At 42.1% G+C, this 20,404-nt stretch overlaps 1 protein-coding gene across 1 annotated transcript in view; it reads left to right on the top strand.

The window, feature by feature from the left end:
* LOC138566800 (inositol-trisphosphate 3-kinase A-like) overlaps positions 1-20,404 on the top strand; it is a 796,057-nt gene that overhangs the window by 711,490 nt on the left and 64,163 nt on the right. The gene's annotated exons all lie outside the window — the stretch shown is intronic.

The raw sequence follows: 20,404 nt of genomic DNA, 5'->3' as shown, positions 1-20,404 counted from the left end.
TGTGACATTCCTGATTCTAAAATAATTGAGGGATGTGGATGTTTCTTCTAGTTTATCAAAAATATGGTGCTTCCCTTTGATTGGATGTTGCGTAGATTAACAGCATTTGAATATCGCCCACTATTAGATGGATGATTTCTGAGCATTGCTTAAAATGTTCAGCCCCTCAACAAGATGTAGCAAAATACGAGAAAAGAACATTTGGCAGATCAGCGTTCTCACGTCCCATTGCTAACATGTGGAATACCATGCCCAAAGAAATCAGTACCACAGAAGACAGAGGCAACGCAGGGGGAACAGAGGGAAGAGAGACACCGATCCTACTAGGCCAGGTGTCATAGTGCATGAGAAAGAAAAGCCCACGGGATATCTGCATCTTTCGCATAAAATATACGCAGATCTGTCAGCGCTGTGCAGAAGAGGGCGACATGTTTCAGGGTTTCAGATTCTTCCGGCTTGCTGCAAAAGCGGCATCCAGGCAACTGTGTATGCTTGTAGATGTTGAGTATCTGATTGGTATGTAGTAGGTTCAGCCTGAAGTGCAGGAAAACATTCCTGTACCACGAGTTCGGAAACTTAATGAGAGATTTGGGCAACTGATTATTGGCTTTGATATCATCTTTAGTAGCTGTAGGAATCTTGTACACGTTCTTAATTTCCTGGGTCTTGATCCAGTCGTCGGCCCATAGTTTGTTTAACCTTTGAGGGGTTGCTGACTAGTTGATCAGGATCGAATTCTATCTGTGTCCAGAGAAAGCAGCATCCTTTGGGCCAGACTTTCAGGAGGGCCTCTGAACTGTTTGTTAGCGTCAAATTCAGATTTCGATAAGGTTTAGCGGGGGTGGGAGGGATGATGATGTACATTTCCGAAACAGGCAGGGTTTTCCATTGGGATCTTGTCATCAGATATCGGATAGCTGCAATAGGGATTATGTTTGGGAGACTTTGTAGTTTTCTCCAGAATACTCCCTCCAGGCAGGGCCAAAGTTCCCATGGGGTACATATGCATCCTTCAGCACCATACAACAGTCCCGGTATCACTTTCGCTGTATAGTAAGTTAGTAATGGTTTAAACGAGAATTTGCCAAATATCTTGTCTGTGATGGAACCTTGCGTAATCAGGGTCTTCTGCTTGATTTTCAAGGTGTTCTGCCTCGCCTGGTACACTTTACTGTTCTTAATATGGACACCTAGGTACCACATCTTATTGACAATTGTCAAAGGTAGATTGGCTAGGTACCATTGAAAGCTAGGGCCATGAGTGCCTGTGTGGGCCAAGTATCATAATATTGTTTTTTAGCTAAGTTCATTTCAAGCCTGTTTGCATACAGATATTTCTGCAAGCAGTCTAATGATCTCTGTCAACCGATTGCCGTGTTGTCAAACAATACCAAATCATCTGCATAAAGAATACGCGGTAGGTGTCGCGTTCCAATTTTTGGAGGAAAGGAGCGACTCTTCATGTGTTTTTTCCATATCTGCTAAAAAGAGATTGAATAGGGTCGCTGCCAGGGGGCAATCTTGCTTTAGGCCATTAATAGTGTCAGTCTTTGTTGAAAGAGGGAGACCTTGGGTGTTCAGCCGTATTCTTATGTTAGTGTTGTCGTAGAGGGACTTGATGGGCGCAAGATCATCGGCGGGAGTTCCTTGATTCCATCTTTGCCTAAAGGCGAGAGCGGACAACACAGTCAAATGCCTTTCTTATGTCTATGAAGACCATGTAAATTCTGCTGTTCTCTTTATGCGCCCCAAATTTAGTAGAAATACGTTGAGCTCAGTTCCGACTCCTTGAGTTAAACCTGACTGACATGTATTGTTTCTTTCAGGGGAGGATATCCAAGCTTGTAGGTGTCGGGCGAAGGAATGATGCAAATAATTTGCCAATTGTGTCTAACGGGGCTATAGTTTGATTAATTAGCAGGATTGTCCCTTGGGCCTTTCTTATATATGGGCACAATTGTCGCAGATTTCCAGGAGGTGAGCCTAGTTCTGGTACCCAACATATATGGAAATAAGTTGAATATCATTGACACCCATGCTGCTAGCATGCTCATGATCATCGCATTAGTTATACCATCAGGCCCAGGTGCTTTGGAATTATTTTGATGAGTATCTCATAATCTGTGTCCAGTTTAATTGCCAGCCATTCGTGAATATGGGCGGAGATGTAGGAATTAATTCGCCTTTGGGCTCGAATAGTTTTTGATAAAACATAATCCAAACTTCTTCTGTGATCACATACGCAAGATGTATGGACTGAAGAGCACCATTTCCGTTAAGCAACTGCCAAGTAGCTTTTGCGTTGTTTTTGCTGATCGCTTTGCTGATCGCTTTCAGCATCAATGCTGCATCGTTCTGTATCAGCTCTGATTTCTGTTGCCTGAGCCAGTTCTTATATTGTTGCTTTCTTTTTCAGAGCCGCTCCCCTTTACCACCATCTTGTTGTTTATCTCTTTGAGATCTTTGTGAAGTGTTTCTTTGCTTCAACGACATTTGTTGTAAACCTGTTTATGGCATGGTCTTGCATGGTCTTGTGTGGTACATATTTTGTGTCTGTAGTTCATACGGCAACAAAAGCGACGTGTAGTTTACGTCATTCTTGACCCGGATGTGTCGGTTAATGTTATTGGCAAGTACTGTGATGTCTTTGCTACGCAGCCTTAGCCGATTTAGGGCCGGGTTCGAGACAATGGAAAAGGGCCAGTAGTCCGGAAAAGGGGCCGATTTAGAGAGCCAAGTAAGTTGAAGGAGTGCATGATCACTCGTTAATTTCTGGATGATCTCAAATGTTAGAACATAGGGCAACAAGCCACTAGAAACAGACGTAGTCGAGGACACTAGAGGAAGTGCCGTTGGACCAAGTCGTTTTATGGGGGCTATCTCCCCAGGTACAACTGTTCATCATGTGCATATCTCGCGCCAACATCGTATCCCTAAATTTGCAGCATGCGCAGCACCCCAGGAATATGGAGTCGACTGACTTGTATCAGTACAAGGACAGTTGAAGTCACCCCTAGTGATGATGAAATGAGGGTTAAAGGTAGCCGTCCTTTCATCAATCAGAGTAGTTAGCGCAGTGATGAATTTGTTGGTCGATATGGCTGAGGGATTCCAATATGCATTTAAGAGTAGACACTGTTGTTGCTCTTCGTTTATCTGAGATTTGAAAGTAAAACAAGTAGCCCGTAAGAAATTATTTGGGGCGTTGAAGGATTCAGTGTTATAGATGTCATCATTTTTAATAAGTGTTCGCAGCCCAGAGGCAGAACGGCCCTTCTGACCTTTAGAACCTGGATTAAGTAAGGACATGTGTCCGTCAAGCGCAGGTTGAAGATGCATCCATGTTTCCTGTAAACAAAGGATTTGAATGTCACCTGATGAATGATGGGTCTTATTTGGTAAGTGAGCAAATCCTCTGGTATTCCAAAATGCAATTTTTGCTGACCTCTGTGTGGTTAGTTTGAGGCATTGTTTGTCGGACGTCTAACTTGATTCAGTTGAATTTAAGACTTTCTGTTTGCAGCACTTGATATTAAGAAGTGATACTCTTCTGGCTTTGTCGTTCGCGGATGTAATGACCAATGTACTATTGTCCACGTCGCGCTGTGCGAAATCACGCGGTCTGTCTAGAGCTGGATAGTTCATCTCATTAGAATTCTGGTCGAAGACGGTTTGTTTGTGAGACCTTAGTTTAGTGTCATCACTGCTTGCAGAATGCTGATGAAAACTAACTGCACGGTGTGCCTTTTTTGTTGCACTTGTGTATGGTGATCTTACTACATTCAAAGCCCATTGGCAGTAAAAAATGTGCCATTTCTAATAGGGAAGATTTCACTGAGTTAGTTCTCATGTGTAGTATCACATTGTCCGTGCTATTTTCCTTAGGAAATTCTACAATCTTGATTTTCATCTGATCGTAGAAAAAGTAAGAGGGATGTTGTGGAATAAAAGTAGAACCTTAGAGGATTAGATGATAATGTACGTGAAGCAAACTATCTAGTCTTACCAGTGATTTGTCGGTGGAATTTTTAGATTTAAACGCCTCAGATTGTAGTCGATGCGGCGAGGGATGTTTTCTTCTCTGCACGGGAGCTCTTGGGCCTAGGGGATCTTGCCCTTGGAAAAGACCGGAGATCGTTGTTGGGATGTGTCTTTGTGCACGTCTAAGCCCATGGAACCAGTGGTTCCTTGACGCTTTTCTGGTAATGTTAGAAAAGGAGATGGAATATTATTCGATGTTTTGTGGCCTTTATTCAGGGCAGTCTTTATTTTCAAAATCTTTGCAAACTCGTTCTCACATAGCAGCAGAGCGCGAGTAAGAATGAGAACAGGATGATCATCCACTATCAGACGTGTCAGGGCTATCTGATATATCGTGGTTATCTAACTCACTTTGATCGTCATCAATCACGTAAGTGGAAAAGTTCAGGCAATCCTCTTCTTCGCCGTTAAAGGATGTGAGTCTCGTTGAGAGGTTCTTATCAATCGCTTTAAGCTCAGGCCTGTGTAGGGTTTTTAGCAGAAGGTAGGTCTTTTGCATCAACGTCATGAGTTTCCAGCTTGATTAAAATTATGTTTTGGCATGGTTTGGTTTTTTTCGATGCATTTATTTATTTTTTCTCCTCATGCTACTCTTTGGGTAGCAATCGAGTAAACTTGCGTTTTTTCCTTTTTAGGACCTGCGAAAAAGGGATGGCAATTAGATTGTAAATTAGTGGGCGCTGGGTTGTTTTTCCCAGAAGGCTCACTGATGGGCCTCTTCAATTCACACAACCTGATCTCTGTTGAGTGCATTGATGGATGGAATCGAAGAGAGGGAATCAATTTTAGTGGCAGGCATAGTTGTCGATGATACAAGATTAATTATTGCTGGCAATTGATTTTCATTCTCTTTGGGCTGCGAAGGGGGCCGTAGGTTGTACTGGAGCGAGTTCAGCGATCGTATTCTGATCATGCAACAGTATGTTATCATTGCTGTGATTTCTTTTTTTACAGCTCTGCATGAGAGGCTTAAGGTGAAAAAGATCTAGTACAGAATTTTGTAGACATTTTCTATCTGCTCTTTCGATCTTAAGGGCATCTTCCAATTGTCTTCGAATACTGTCGGCGCATTCCATCTCCTGTTCGACTCTGGTCTGTAGAGACGTGATAAAAGATTCTATACATACCATTTTTTTTATTAATCAGTGCCAGCAAAGTCGCTTGGTCTTTGGTGTTCTCGTTGAGCCCCTCGTAAAGTTTTAAAAAGGGAGCTAAGGAGATGGTCAACACAGACATCAGACTGCATTGTGTTGTGAACGAAGAGCGTTAAAGTCACAGGGTGGCCCATTGGGCGAACTTTGGCAACTCTGGCGAATGATGTAACGCATCAGACAAAGTTGCTTCTGGGAGGTGCTCTCTCATAGTGGGCGTGACCTAAGGAAAGCTAGCTTCAGAGGAAAAAGAAATCAAACATTGATCTTGCTTCAAGATTCCTGTGGTAGGATCACTTGGAGATTGAGAGGTGTGCAAGTGTGCGTCTGGCTCCCAGCGAGGTTCTTTTCCTATGTCTAGTCCTCGTCCAATTAGATTTCTTTTTCACCAACTATGCCGATGACATGCAGCTGGTGGTGGAATTGAGCAGTGACTACGAACAGGATACTGCAAGGGTGGAAGAAGTCTACAAATCCATTGAGAACTGGATGAATAACAACTGGCTATGTCTTAATGCAAATAAAACGGAGCTAATGGTCTTTGGTCTAAGCCATGCCGGAGCCAAACTTAACAGCTCATACCAATCCTTCCACATAAACAACCTCCAAATCAATGTGTTAGACAGGGTAAAAACACTAGGGATATACATGGATTCATCCAGGAGTGCCGAAGCCCATATTCTCCAATTAAACAAGAACTGCGCCTACCACATTCATCTCCTCAAATCAATTTGCCCCTACCTGAACAAAGACCATTGCGCAACAATGGCCAGAGCAACCATCCCATCAAAGCTGGATCACAGCAACGCCCTTATGTTGGGAGCAAATAAGGGTCATATCAACAAATGCCAAAATATCAAAAATAATGCTGTTAGGATTATAAAAAGGAAGTCCATAAAGGAACACCTAAGCAAGGATAGGCGGAATCTACACTAAGCCGTTGAGGAAAGAATTACATTTAAGGCTATGACACTGCCACACAGATGCATCCACGGGACTGCTTAGTCTTACCTGAAAAACAAACTGGTCATGAACGTCCCATGGCGGACACTCGGGTCGGACTCAAAAGCTCAAATCGAAATTGTCTGATTCAAAAAGGCTAACAGACTTGGGAAAGCCTTCCATATTAAAGCATCCACGATGTGGAACAACCTGCCCATCTCTTTAAGACTAGAACAAAAATACACAAGCTTCCGCAGAAAACTCAACTCATTTGTTCAAATGATAAACCGGTCCTAAGAAACTGATACCCCGAATGACTCTTCGAGCGCCTTGTCCTGTGATGTTTTGTCCCTACGTGTACATGTCAGCGCCATGATGCTTGCGAGCTGCTAGCGCTATATAAATAAATGTCCCATTTTGGGTCATGGTGAGACCAGTAGTCTAGTCGGCTGTTGTATGCCGGAAGTCACGTCAAAAGAGCAGCTAGTCTTAGACATTTGACGTAATCAACAGAGGCATTTTGGAATGAGTGGTCATAATGATTTCTGATTCAATATGTTTCAAATAAGGCAGTCTCTCGACTGGTTCGCTCATTTGGCCATTAATGGGAGCCAAGGCGGTCGCTCGCAATGATTTAGCAGAAGAAGAGGGAAAGGCTGTCTGTGATGGGGCTGTGAAACTCTTTTCCATGCGAGTCACCAGAGCGGTCACATGCGATGATGTAGCAGAAGAGGAGGCTGTCCGGGACTGGGCTCTGGAACGCTCTTCCGTGTGTGTCGCTCCATTCACCAGATGAGTGGTGTTGGGGACCTCGCTGCATGCGAGGAAAGGTGCTGAGGCAGCCGGCGACTGTATTGGGGTTGTTTGCGTAGGAGACTTACAATCGCTGCATCATTATTAGTGCAAGGAGGACCTTGTCGCGCTGTCAGTGTCGCAGTAGGAGCCAACACAGTCTCTAAGATTTCTGCGTCCGTGAGATCTAGTTGTAAAAGCTCTCATGGATTGGTAGATGAAAGATTGCCCACCGAGGTATGCCTTTTCTGGAAAGCCCTGTGCATTCTAAACCTCTGCTAGCATTCTAGAACCAACTAGTAAGAGTGTTAGATAGCGGGGCGTCGGGCAATTTTATATTGTCTTTTAGTTGGACTAGGGTGGGGTTACAGATTTTGGGCGTACTACCGGGAGAGCCCGATGGCATGCTTACCTGGGTTATATGCTGGTGCCTCGATCTTGTCATTGGAAAAAAGCAAAGGGAACTGTTCGTTATGCCCATCGAGGGAAAGGAGTGATCGCTCCTTTGCTCCACAGCCAACAGACCCAACATTCGGATACACTCTGCCGCAATGAAGGAGGAAGAGCTGAGGTGCCGGCTACACACTGCCGCAATGAAAGAACTCTCTCAATCTCGGCACGGCCTTCAGTAGCAATGCAGCAAAGTCACCAGCAATGTCACCAACACACAGAACACTCACTCTGCTTCGCGAGTGTGTAGGTATTTTATAGGAAACTCTTGCCATCTCTGCACGGCTTTCAGTAGTTATGCAGCAAAGGCACCAGCAATGGCACCAACACACAGAACACTCACTCTGCTTCGCGAGTGTATAGGTATTTTATAGGAAACTCTTGCAATCTCTGCACGGCTTTCAGTAGCTATGCAGCAAAGGCACCAACACACCCAACACTTTGATACACTGTGTAAAGTCAACACCTTTGCAATCGTGCTTAGTAAATGGAAGTGGTGGTAAGGCAAGCCTGGTGGAATGTGTTGAGTGTCTGTCAGTTTTGTGGCTTCAACGGCTGGCATTATTATCTAGGAATGGAAATACAATGTTTTGCTCCTAGTGTAAATGGGCAAGAGGCTCCCCTTCTATGAGTTAATCAAGCAGGGAAAACAAAGTAAGTGGACTTTTTTGCAGTTTTCACTTTCCTCATTCAGAGGTAGAACGTTTGCATTACACCTTCACTTCCAGGAGAGAACTTTTTGGAGACAAACTGCCTACTGAGGACATGCCTTAAACATAAAATCCTCTGGCTTGACTACATCGTTGTCCAGGCATAGTCTTTTTAACTCTGAGATTTTAGGAGCAGTCTACCTCAAAACACTCTCAAAACCACCTATTGCTCAAGGAGAACAGGCTCTACTAATTTAAGAATGTTTGTCTTACAAGCACACACTTGGCCTTTAGTGCATAGAAATCGTTCAGTGCCAAGGCAGTGTTTGGTGCCGATTTGTTAAATGCCGGGGGCCTCCTGTAGCTTTCTCGAACAAATGAGTAGTAGAAAGACCATCTTCAGAATGGGTCTCTGGTAGCACTTTAAAGTTACATGGTTGTATCGATGTTAACAAAACATTCTGGGATGTGACGTGGAATGCTCAAGTTAATTTGGAGAATCCCATATGGAGAGGCGTTAATGCAAAATCTTGTTACTTGAGCACAATCCTGTGCCAGATACTCCCATGTATTCATGGTATTTTTGGAACACCCCTTTATAAAGTGTCACATAGTTGCATGTAAATCTGCTAATCTCTTCCGCACACATGCTTGCACAAAGACACTGGTGCATGTATTTTTTTTATTGCACTTTTAATTTATTACAAACTTTCAGCAAATTTATTTAGCAACTCAAAGAAAGCAATCCATGTCCGTTAATTGTCTATTTCGTCAAGTATCACTAGACTAACAAAGATCCTTCATTAGTTTCATAACATATTTGACTTTATCAGAGTCACATTTAAAAATGTGACTGCGGTTATCTTTAGTGAGGTTTTCTCTCCCCTTTAGTAAGTGACTTGCCAGTCTTCTGGATCCAAAGTCAGCAAATTTTCTAGGAAATACTTAAAATTACTTATTTCTTTATTTGAGCTGTCAAGGCTTTACAAAAAGAAATGTTGTAGATTTTCTAGTGAACCCCTCACTTTACAAAATCTACATGTAACGTCTTTTACAGGACAAGACAACCTGACAGCAAAGTTTGTCTTCAGTTTTCTGCAAATTCAATCTGATCCTCATAAACTGGGCTCTGTAGTGAGGATTGGGGTATTTTTTTCAAGTACTCAAAAATGTCACTCAAGGGCCTAATTTCTTTTGACAAGTTGTAAAAAAAAGCTTATATTGATTAGCCTCCATGTGCGTAGCGATCTAGTCCACCCACATCCTAAACTTTATTTTGGAGGGATTACGCAGGTGGTCTTCCGTCGAGAATCCCAACTTGCTCAAAAGAGCCTCACATCCAGCCTTCAATGCTAAGATTTGTTTCTCGTTTCCGTCAGTAATTTCCCATTTTATGAGTGTCTGGATAGTAGCTGAACCGTCCTGTACACATTTCCCAAAATGGTAGTGTCTTCTAATCTGACAGCGCCTTTAGTGAGACCAGTCCCAATTCCCTCCTAATAATTTGGAATATTAATTATTAATTGGGACCTGGAGGTTTCAGTTTGGCAGTACTTCAAATAGCGATTACAGAATCTATGCATTATTCCATATAATGGCAAGTAGACCCATTTCCGTCTGTGGATGTTTGAAAATGAGGTGCCAACCCACTGGACTGTTCTTTGGACAAAGTTCTCTCCATATGAGTCTACAGAAACTCAAAGCAAATGTTGCTTTTCACAGCGAACCCACTCTGAAAAAGGCACCATGATGGGCTTGCTCACTTATAGCCTCATGTAAAAAATCCTCTATATTGCGCTATAAGTAGGGTGCTGTCTGTCCTAGATCACAAGCCTCTAGGCATCAATTGCTATCAGGTTCGTCCCTCAGACAACAGCCTTTCTGGTGACTGTTATGTAATCTGGAAGAATCCATGCGATTTGAGGCTTTGGCAGCTACTAAGCCTTGGTCTTCCACAATGACAAGGAGGTGGTCTTTAAAGTCTTTTTTCCATCTCCTCAGAGGGTGATCTAGTACTTCACTGCTTGGATGTCAGGAGGGCTTTCAAGTTTTATTTTGATCGTTCTGGGAGTTTCAGAAAGTCAGACTGTCTATTTATTACCTCAGCAGACTCTTTGAAGTCCAGCTTCTATGGTGCAATGGACCATGCACAATGCAATCCCTTGTAGAAGGAGCAGTCTGAGCTAAGGCTACAGCTTTATTTTTCAGTGACCGTGCAGTGGTACGTCATCAGCTAGGTGCCTGCTCTGGCTTCTCCCATGGCATTCTGGCCAACATTGATGCATGGAAACAAGCCCTTGGAGCAGCCTCAGCACCTGTTTTTATAGCTAGTTAGCTCCACTTCCCCTAGTGTCTTGCTGCTTCTCAATCTCCGTATCGGCATGTCTGAAATGATGCAGTGCTTGGTGGGAGTAAGAACATTACTCACCATAGTGACTACTGTACTCCTAGTCCATAGTCTCCTTGTAATGTTTTGTTACATGTTATGTTAAAGGTACTTATATAGCGCACCGTCACCAACGGAATTGGTCCCCAGGCGCTCTGGCGGATCTGTAAACGGGAAGGACGGGTAGGGTTAGTCGGTAGGAGAGGAGCAGGAGAGTGGGAGAAGTGATGTGCTGTTGGCCGCTTCAGCTCGGAATACAGAGTGCTGGGCTTTGGTGTTAGTATCGGATCGGGCGAGACCTCGAGTGCTGTAGGTGATGTTTGTGTTGTTGATGCAGTGTGGTAAAGTGCATGCGGATTGCTGGGAGAGAGATGTTTGTGTGGTTTAAGTATGCAGAAGATGGAGGGGTTGGGTTAGTGGGGTCTGTGTCCTGATTCAGGTACTTCTGATTCCGTTAGGGTTGTATCCCTGTGGATTGGGTTGATGTTCATTCCTCATGGGGCGACTCGCTTTGTTGGTGCTGCTCTGATCCCGTTGTATCGTAGTGAGTATTGTTTGGATTAATAGGTGCATCTGAACCTTTCTTCGGGTGTGGGACTGGGTTGTTAATGTCTCTATTCTCTTGTTATCTAGTGTGACACTAGTAGTCAGTTGCGAATGCTTCAGGGTCGGAGTGGTGTTGATGTGGAGTTCTAGTGCTTCCGTTTTAGTGAGCCAGTGTATTCAGTCGTTCGTTTCCTCCTGTCATGTCCGTCTTTCCGTTGGTTCTTGGTTTCTGTGGGGTGAACATCCTTGGGGATGATGTTTGGTTGTAGTATTTGTGTGATGGGGCATTGTGCTTCCTGCTTTGTAGTAGGTGGACCGTGTGTAATGATGAAACATTGTTTCTCCCACATTGGCTTCGGGCTCGTGGTGTAATGCGTCCTTTCGCTCTCTCTGTTCTCCTTAGGTCTGTTGGGAATGGCTGTAGTTTGAGGTCATGGTCCTCTTGATGATTCGTCCCAGTGTTTCTGTCTTTCTCTTGCTATGTTTGCAGTCTTTAGTCGTATTGCGGCTGTCTCCCGGTTAGTCATTTAGTAAGTTGTGGGATATTTTCATGAAGGTTTTTCCTGTCGATGGCTTGGTGTGGATCCAGGTCTCTCTCTCTACGTTCCTAGATGTTTTAATTGTGTGCGTGCCCCTGTTGCTGGTCTTTCTAGTTACGACGCATGCCATGTTTTCAGTAGTTTCCTGAATAGTAGGTGGTTTCTTGTGTTCGTGCAAAGCACATGTTCGCCCAGGGGTCTCTTGGTGCTGAAACCAGTACAGGTATCACTTAAACGTGAATACCTACCGGCTAGAATAGAAAGCTTTTCAATAGATGTGCAAAACTGATGGTAGCCCTAAGAGATAATGGCAAATTATTCCACAGTCTGGCCGCAGCAATTGAAAAGGCTCGACCACCAATCCTAGAAAGGCAAAATCGAGTAACAGCAATCAGGCGAGCATCCTGCGATCGAAGAGGGCGCCTAGGAATACAGAGAGCAAACATTCATCACCTGACCATAAAAAGCATGATTAACTAAGCAAAGGGACTTAAATTCAACCCTCTTTGCAACTGGCAGGCAGTGAATCGAACGAAGAACCAGGGAAATATAAGAACAATTGGAAGACCCTGTTGCAACTCGCACTGCCACGTTTTGAAGACACTGTAACCGACGCATAAAACAAAGGGGTTGAGCAAAAATAGCTAATTAAAATGTTCGATCTGACTTAAAAATAAGGGAGGTGACAACTGAGATCCAAAGATGTTCCGGGAGGTGGGGAAGCACTCTGCAGAGAACTTTGAAATGGAAATGGCCAGTCCGACAAATGCTGCTGACCTGAGCTTCCATGGAGAGTGAAGCAATAATCTTGAAGCAGACACAGATTAGTGACCAACCACCAAGACCACCATCTTGTCTCCATTTAGATTGCACTCATCAATTCCCACTTATCCAACAACTCGCTATCCTCAGACACTCCCCAAGGCGCGATGATACCTGAGATTGAAGATCAAACCGGACAATAATCGGTGTCGTCGGCATAGGCATTGCAGCGAAGGCTGTGGGAGTGGATGAGATGGACAAGTGATTGCATATAGATATTGAATAACATGGGAGACAAGGCAGAGCCCTGGGGGACCCACAAGACAAAGATCAAGAAGCTGAGCACAAAGGAGGGAGAGAAAAATTGACCCTGTCTGCCAGGAAAGAGGCAAATCAGGATAATACAGGACCAGAAAGTCTTGCTGTGGCCAGGCAGTGCAACACGAGGGAGAGGTCAGCCATGCTGAAAGCAGCAGAGAGATCTAATAAAATCAGTGCACCTTGTAGCAGATATAATAGCCTCAGAAGTAAACTCAGGGAAAAAAACATAAATGAACAATTACTTTCCTGTGTAACTGAGACCAAATTATCTGCTCTTAGACTAGATGATTGAATGTCACGAATATCCTTGATCTTAGTGATAAAAAAAGTCACATAGCGAATCACTGCATTTAAGAAGGAGCAGCCCCTGCCGACGGAATGGTGTTGGAGTACAGTGACCGAACCAAGGAGAAAAGCTCCTTAGGTTGATTCAAGGCAATCTCAACTCTTAGTATAACAAATGCATTTAGCTGCATAAATGGCCTGTTGATATTGCTTGGGTATTTGACCTAGCAGTAGCTTATCACTTTGTCCATAAGAGGAACGCTGCATGCTTTCCGCTTGCCTCTGTTTAAGATGAAGGGCCCTCGGTCATCCGTAAACCAAGGCTCAGAAGGTCTTTTCAGAGAACGTACAGATTTTAAGGGAGAAAAAAGATCAGCCACTAGGTTTAATACCCGAGACCAGAAGGCCAGATCCACAGAAAGGGCACTGCCACACTAGCCTTGAACATGGGCTGCAATAGTTTCTAGATTAACTTGGCGCTAACTCCACTTCAGAGTATTCTTCATTTGAGAGCCGACTCGTGTGACCTGTGCATGTTTTGAAAATGACAACACCACTCTGCTGAAACAATGAGATCTAAAATATTACCCAATGAATGGGTAGGTTCAGTAACCTGCTGTTTGAGGCGATATGATTAAAATCACCAACAATTGATAAGTTGGAAAATTTATGTTGCAAAGTGGCTAACAATTCCGGAAATTGCTCAAGTAAACCGGAGTCCATGTCGGGGTGAGGGCTGATATCTGTATATGTAGTGAGAACGGCGCTGAAATAGAAAAGTGAACCTCCGTTTTAATGTTATGAGGCAAAAAAAATCTATGAAATTTGAAAATTGAGATTTAAAAATCCTTGCAACCCCTCAGCTCAGATGGGCAGAGCTGCTGTCTAAATGTAAACTATTATCTGCGAGGGCGTAAACGAACACAGGATCAGAAGAATCCCCAAGCCAAGTGTTAGGCAAAGTTTGAATGCAGTACCCTCTGGGAACACTACAAGCAACTATGACTACAGGTATAGGCAACCCAACCTTTGGCATAAGCTTGTACTACAGTTTCGGTAGCGTGTTGAGCAGCCAGGCTTATCTCAAGAGGGAAAATGTGAGCTGTAGTGGAGTTACACAAAGATTCAGTTACAGGTATTAAAATACTCTTACACTCAAGGTTTCTTGCATACACAATTATTAATGTGTCCGTTATAAAGCCTTCTTTAGAAGGGAGCAATAGAATAGTGACACACAAATATACTTCAATACTGTACACTCTGAGTTTCTGAATCAGACCAGACCTTTTTGGGATGGCCCACAGACATACCTACACCCACAGGTGACTTCAGTAACAAGGGTGCTGGGGACATTAATATCTTACTGTTGGCATTCAGAACACTACTTAAAAAGTTGGCAAAAGGCAAAGGTTATTGGAGCACAAGAAATTACAAATATTTGTAAGCAGGGCAAATACGAGTCCACTAGAAGAGTCATTCAGTTCAATAGGCTAAGCCAAAGTCAATGGGCAAAAGTCTTGGATAGGATAAAGCACTTCTGGTAAGTAATGGAAAAGTCTTTGCACACGTTATTAGTAATCTTTGAAGAAAAGAAGAATCAATTGTAGGGCCACAAGCTGATTAGACTTGTGAGTTGTGGAAGTTACAAGCACTTATACAGTAAGAGGTAAGTTCTTTTAGACTTGTTTTACAGTACCTTGGTAAAGAAGAAAAGATGCAGCTGAAGACTTCTGTTCCTTTGCAGCTCTGCAGGTCTCACTGTTCCTGGGCCTCAGTCGTGGGGACAAAAGGGAGGACGTCGGGGGACTCCTGCACTGGCACTGTCAAAACAGGCAAACTTTACTTTCAGTGGCTGTGTCGCGTTTTGGCTCCTTGCGGTATAGCAATAAGCGCGGTTCCTGGCTGTCAAGGTGAACTTTCCTCACATCTGAGGTACTGCACTCAACTGAGGGGGGGATCAGGCTTGGTCAGTCCTGCTTCATGGGAGTCCGGAGGATCTTCCAAAAGCTTTTTTTTTAATTTTTTTTTTATTTGTTTTTGGTTCATTACAAACCTTTACAAAATAGTAACAATTGTTTTTAAAAACAAACCTCTTAGTATCGGAGCATTTTTTTAAACAATAAGCTCTGTGAATGCTAAAAACTCATCTTTCAGCTAAAAGAAAATCCAACAAAGTTGAGAACTCATTTTTCAATTCAAACCTAAAAGTCATTTTCAATCTCCAAAATGTAAGTGACAGGCTAAAAAAGTATTTAGTAATTTACAATTCATTTATGCAGGTTGACGTTACTGATTTTAGCAGTTCATCTTCAATATGCATCAACAGTTGCACCAGTGCAAATATTAAAGGCCGATGTTGACCCAACATCATTCTATCCCATAGCAATACTAGACAGTCCTCAAAATCAGGATTTACAAATCTCAGAAATCAAATCGTGCGCATAGTTCTAAAATGTTGGCATTCCAATACCAGATGTTTAAGAGTTTCCTTCTCTTCCATACAAGGGTTAAAATTACAATTTAATTCTGTGCTGGCTATATTTGTGGAATGCCAATGTAAAGTTCTCTCCCGTGTGTGAAGTTGATTTAATTTAAACCACATATAATATTTACGATGTTTGTGACTGGGAAATACCTCCAAGTAGGTACTTCTTGGTAAGCGTTTTCATACATATTTTGTACATTCAGTGTATGTGGTATAGTTTTTCAGTTCAGATATCATTCTCATCCAGTTGTGTTCAAATTATGTTTTTTGACATGTACGGGTCTACTGATTATTACTGCTACTGGTATGTCCAAGGTTGCGAGTGATTGCATCATCGACTCTTGGAATCTTTGCAGTGAGGGTGTTGGTTAGGGCCTCTTTTAGCCCAATATATAGTGAATTTTTAGGCAGATCCATAATCTTTCCATAAATTGTAAGATCACGCCGTTTTTTCCTGGAAGAAAGAGATCAGACCAAATTCATGGCGGATAATACAAGGAATTGCTGGTGAGAGCTGTAAAATTGATTTGAAGAAGCGTCCCTGTATTCGGTCCAGAATATTATTCATGTTTAAAAGACATGTGTCAAGGGTATATAAAAGAACACTTTCCACCTTCAAATTCCAGAAGTCAAAAATCAGTATCAAAGAAAAGCTGCAATATTTGCCATAAATACTTTTTGCTTGTGACAGGAGCGGTCTGAGTTTTGCCTTGAGTTTATCATACCACATTTTCATTGAATTTCTTTTTGATACTGAGTATCCCAAATAAATTGTCTCCTGAATAATTGGTATGATGGTGTCGACAATGGACCATTTGTACATATTGTATTTTGATTTTTTACTGTATACCATTATACACGTTTTTGTAGCGTTTGGAGACAAATTATGTTCATTAGCAAATTGCTCAAACAAATTGAGCTTTAATTGGAGCCCCGCTGGTGTAGGATCAAACATTATAACATCATCCGCAAAAGCCATCCATGAAATACGGGTTGGTCCTAGCCCTAAGGGAGAATACATTATTTTCTTGCTATATACTTTCTATGTCTCTTATATAGAGATTGAATAGGCACGCTGCCAGGTTACATCCTTGCTTTAATCCCATTTCTGTAGGAATGGCGTCCGTTGTATCTCCTTCGCTATTAACCCTTATCCTATAAGAAGTATCTGCATGTTAACGGGTTATCCAATAGATTAAACTAGATGGGACCTTCATTTCCACTAGCTTAGTCCAAAGGAGGGTCCCGATATCGAAGGCTGCTGATATATCAAAAAATGCCATATACATAGGGCGGGCATCCTTAAGTTTAGTTTCAGCAATCAAATGGGCTATTACAGCAGCGTTCAGGGAAGTGCTCATTTGTTTGCGGAAGCCCATTTGGATTTTTGAGTATGGGGAATGGGTTTTAATATGGTTTTCTAGATCGCATAACAAAACTATAGCAAAGACCTTAGCCTCCGTATTAATTAGGCTAATCGGTCGATAATTAGCTTGGTTCTTTGGGTCACCTTTTTTGAATATCGGAATTATTATTGAGGTAGTCCAGGACTCGGGAATGCTGCCAGTTGTAAGTATCAGATCATATTTCGCTTTTAGTATGGTTGCCCATAGTCCCGGGTCCGTTTTATAGACGCAAGGAGGCATGCCACCCACACCTGCAGATCTTGAAATGTTAATTTCCCAATTGCCCATTCTATCGCCTTTTTGGACCACTTCAAAGAGAACATTGTACTAAGAGGTGGAAAGTGAAAAGGGTAGTTCTTGAATTTAATAGGAATAGTATATTTCTTGGTAATATGTGATACAAGAGTTACGATATATTATATTGGATGCACATATTACCTCCTTCTTTGTTTTATAATTTTCCATATTGTTGTTGTGTCATATTTACAAATTGAGGTGATCAATAGGCAGTTGATTTTATTTAGGTGTAAAGATTGAGCAATCCTTATCTTATTCTTATGTTTGAAGTATGGATTTACGTTGTTAAGTAGACGATAAAGCACCCTTTTTCCTGAGGTGCCTAAGGTTTCTGTTTTTCTCCCTTTTTTAGTTTTTTTACATTCGGGATCAAAGGCATTTGTAAAGCTTACATTACATTATGTATATTTTTTGCCTATTGTAGAAATGACATTTGTAACGAGTTGGGATACAGAGGCTTCCAGTTCTATTATAGAGCTAAGAGTAGTGTTATGTGTCTTAGATTTAACATCAAGAGCCATGGTTACATGAGAGGCTATTTCCCTGCACAGACCTGGATTCCAGCGTATGGATGTCTTAGCCCTGTGTGTTTCAGGCAATTTAATGTTGCTATGTTTAAGTAGAAACTGTCTATGCCTAAACCTGGAGTCAAAGGGTAGTGGTCGCTTCCATGGCTTTTGTTGAGCTCTACAGTATGGACTAAGGGTATTAATTCATTGAGGATAAATAGTTGATCCATGTTTTCTGGTCACCTCTTTCCCAAGAATATTGCTGTCCTTCTGGGTTACACTCAAAGCTCATGTCCCATTCATCAAAATATTCCCTCCATTGCTTCCCATATTTCGTTGCCCTAAGTTCAGCACTTTGTTCTGTAGCGTTGGGTTTCACCAACGGTACAGTGCATAGTGCATTAAAGTCGCCCCCTCCAATTATGACAAATTCATTCATTACAGAGTAAATGGTTTCAAAGCAAAGATCTATTTCATTAAACATGTCATCCTGAGTTATTTTCCTTGGATTCCAATATACGTTCACTATAATTATACTTTTGATTTTTGCACCTGGCATCATAAGAGAAATGGCAAGTATGTGTATTGATTTCCAAATGACCACAGAATTGTGGGAAATATTGTTATTGATGGCGATTGTTAGTCCACCAAAGGGTCGAACCGCCAGTCTTCTCATAGCTGGCACACAGTGCGTGGAAAAACCTTCATTAATTTGTTGAGCTGCATAGTCTTTTGTAATAATAAAATGCGTGGAAGGTCATCGTATTGAGAAAGGGATCTCCATTGTTGTATATTATTAAAACCACAGGAATTCCAAGTAGTAATCCTAACTTGCTTAGTAATGGATTGCTAATGATTTTCTCCCAATGTGCAATTATTCAGAATGGTTTTTAAAAGTAGTTCTACCCATAACATGTTTTGTTGTTTCCTAAAGTAGCCATTAGGTTAGAGATACATAATTGCTGATCCTTAAAGGACGCATTTCCCTCTTTGAATGGATTTCATTTATTAGTAATAGCCGTCATGGAGTACTGCAGAAATTCCTGTGCTTTCATTTCATCATCAAAACTATGCAATACAAATCCTAATTCTTGAAACTCCTGTCTATAAGCCCAAATCAGTTTGAAAATATTTACTGAGGGGAGATAACATATCATTCTATAATTGTTAGTGAGGGCTACCGAAATTCGAATTAAATCTTTAGTCGTAAGAATACAGAGCTGTGGGCTGTTCGACAATAAAGATAAGAAATAGGTGCGATTTATTAGCTTTGTCCCCAGTATCTTTGAATTACCTTCCAATCCGATAATCTTCGGATTCGATGGATTTGGGATGCCCTCACTACACTGCACAAATATATCTTTGTTGAGCATCGTTTGACATAGGAGTACATTGTACTGCCAAAAGGGTATCATTCTCATTCCCCACTAAAAATGGGGCAATGGAGTTGCTTAATACATCAAATTGCTTATCTTTCTCATCACTAGGACTACCATCTAGAGCTATCTGTACCTTTTGGACCTGACCATTTGCGTTCGAAACTTATTTATTTTATTTGTTACATTTGTTACATGCCCAGACCCTAGGGTATCACGGCAAGGTTAAAGACAGCTTTAACGTTACCGGAGCTGCAAACCGTTCGCAGTCGGGGTAAATCATGGTAGTTCATACAAAAACCACTGCCACCAGCCATTCTGAGAGGAAAGGGTAACATATAAATGCTACATGAGTAACTAGACACAGGGGACACTAAGTAACCCCTCCAGCACTCTATTGTAAGATAGGGTGTGCTGGATCTAGAATTTTACAGGACTAAGTGAAGTCAATTTCACTCCACTGCTTAGCGAAACAGTAGTTGATCCCAGAGAAGGTATTTAAACCTTGGGACATCTGGAAGACTTCCATGTGGCACCGCAGTGAAGGTGCTTTGTGACACAATTTTAAAAGATGACGCCTATGGAGTTGGTTAGACTCCACAACCAAAAAGAAACAAACACAGAAAACACATTGAATTGAAAAGTTCAAAGTCCCAAAGTTTAGAAAAAGAGCTGGAGGGCTCTAAGGTGGGAGGAATTGGTACATTGTTGAGAATTCTCCCCAACACCAAGTCTCTAGCACAAAGAACGTCATTTTATAATCTGAAATTTAAATCCTAACAAAAGGCTGCGTGAGCAACCAAAGATCGAGCATTAACCAGACTGCATTTATATATGTACTATTGTTAGTCACTGGGCAATATAGCAGGTTTAAAGGAGGTTGGCAGCACTGTATCGGGATGAGCCAGACTCAGAATACCCTCGCATGTTAATTTCAAGATGTTGGGTGAAATAAGAGTAGAGATCTCACACCCAGCCTGCACACAGACGAGCACAGATGTGACTTTGTGGCGACTTCAGTGTGCAGAGAATGTGCCAGCTGCGCTTCCGGATAGTGAGTCCCATTGTTTATTCTCTGCAAATGGCTCCACTCCCATCTGTGTTTGACAGACATCCCATAAGTATGGAGGAAAGGGGACTATGGACGAGGAATATGTAGTATGCTAAAACGTATGTACTGGTTTCAGGACTGAGCCTATTAGAGAGGCAAGACAAACTCATGTAATTTAAAGTTACACAAGTAGTATTGGACCCCTGCCAAGATGTAGATAGGATAAAGGGGACTTGTTACATATATTGAGGTGCTGTCTAAAAATAAGCATTTTCGGATTGCATGTATGGAAGTTTACCTCATCCTCTTTGCAATTATAATTGAGTAAAGCAGTCGCTCTTTTACAACATTTCTCAGATGATCTCAACAAACTGGCTCGGTGGCTGGTGGCTGCATGACTGATAACAAAAATCAA

This window comes from Ambystoma mexicanum, chromosome 2p (genome assembly GCF_040938575.1).
Source record: "Ambystoma mexicanum isolate Mex_15411 chromosome 2p, UKY_AmexF1_1, whole genome shotgun sequence".
Taxonomy (NCBI): Eukaryota; Metazoa; Chordata; class Amphibia; order Caudata; family Ambystomatidae; genus Ambystoma; species Ambystoma mexicanum.
Note: the sequence above shows the minus strand (reverse complement) of the source record. Positions and strands in the feature narration are given on the sequence as shown.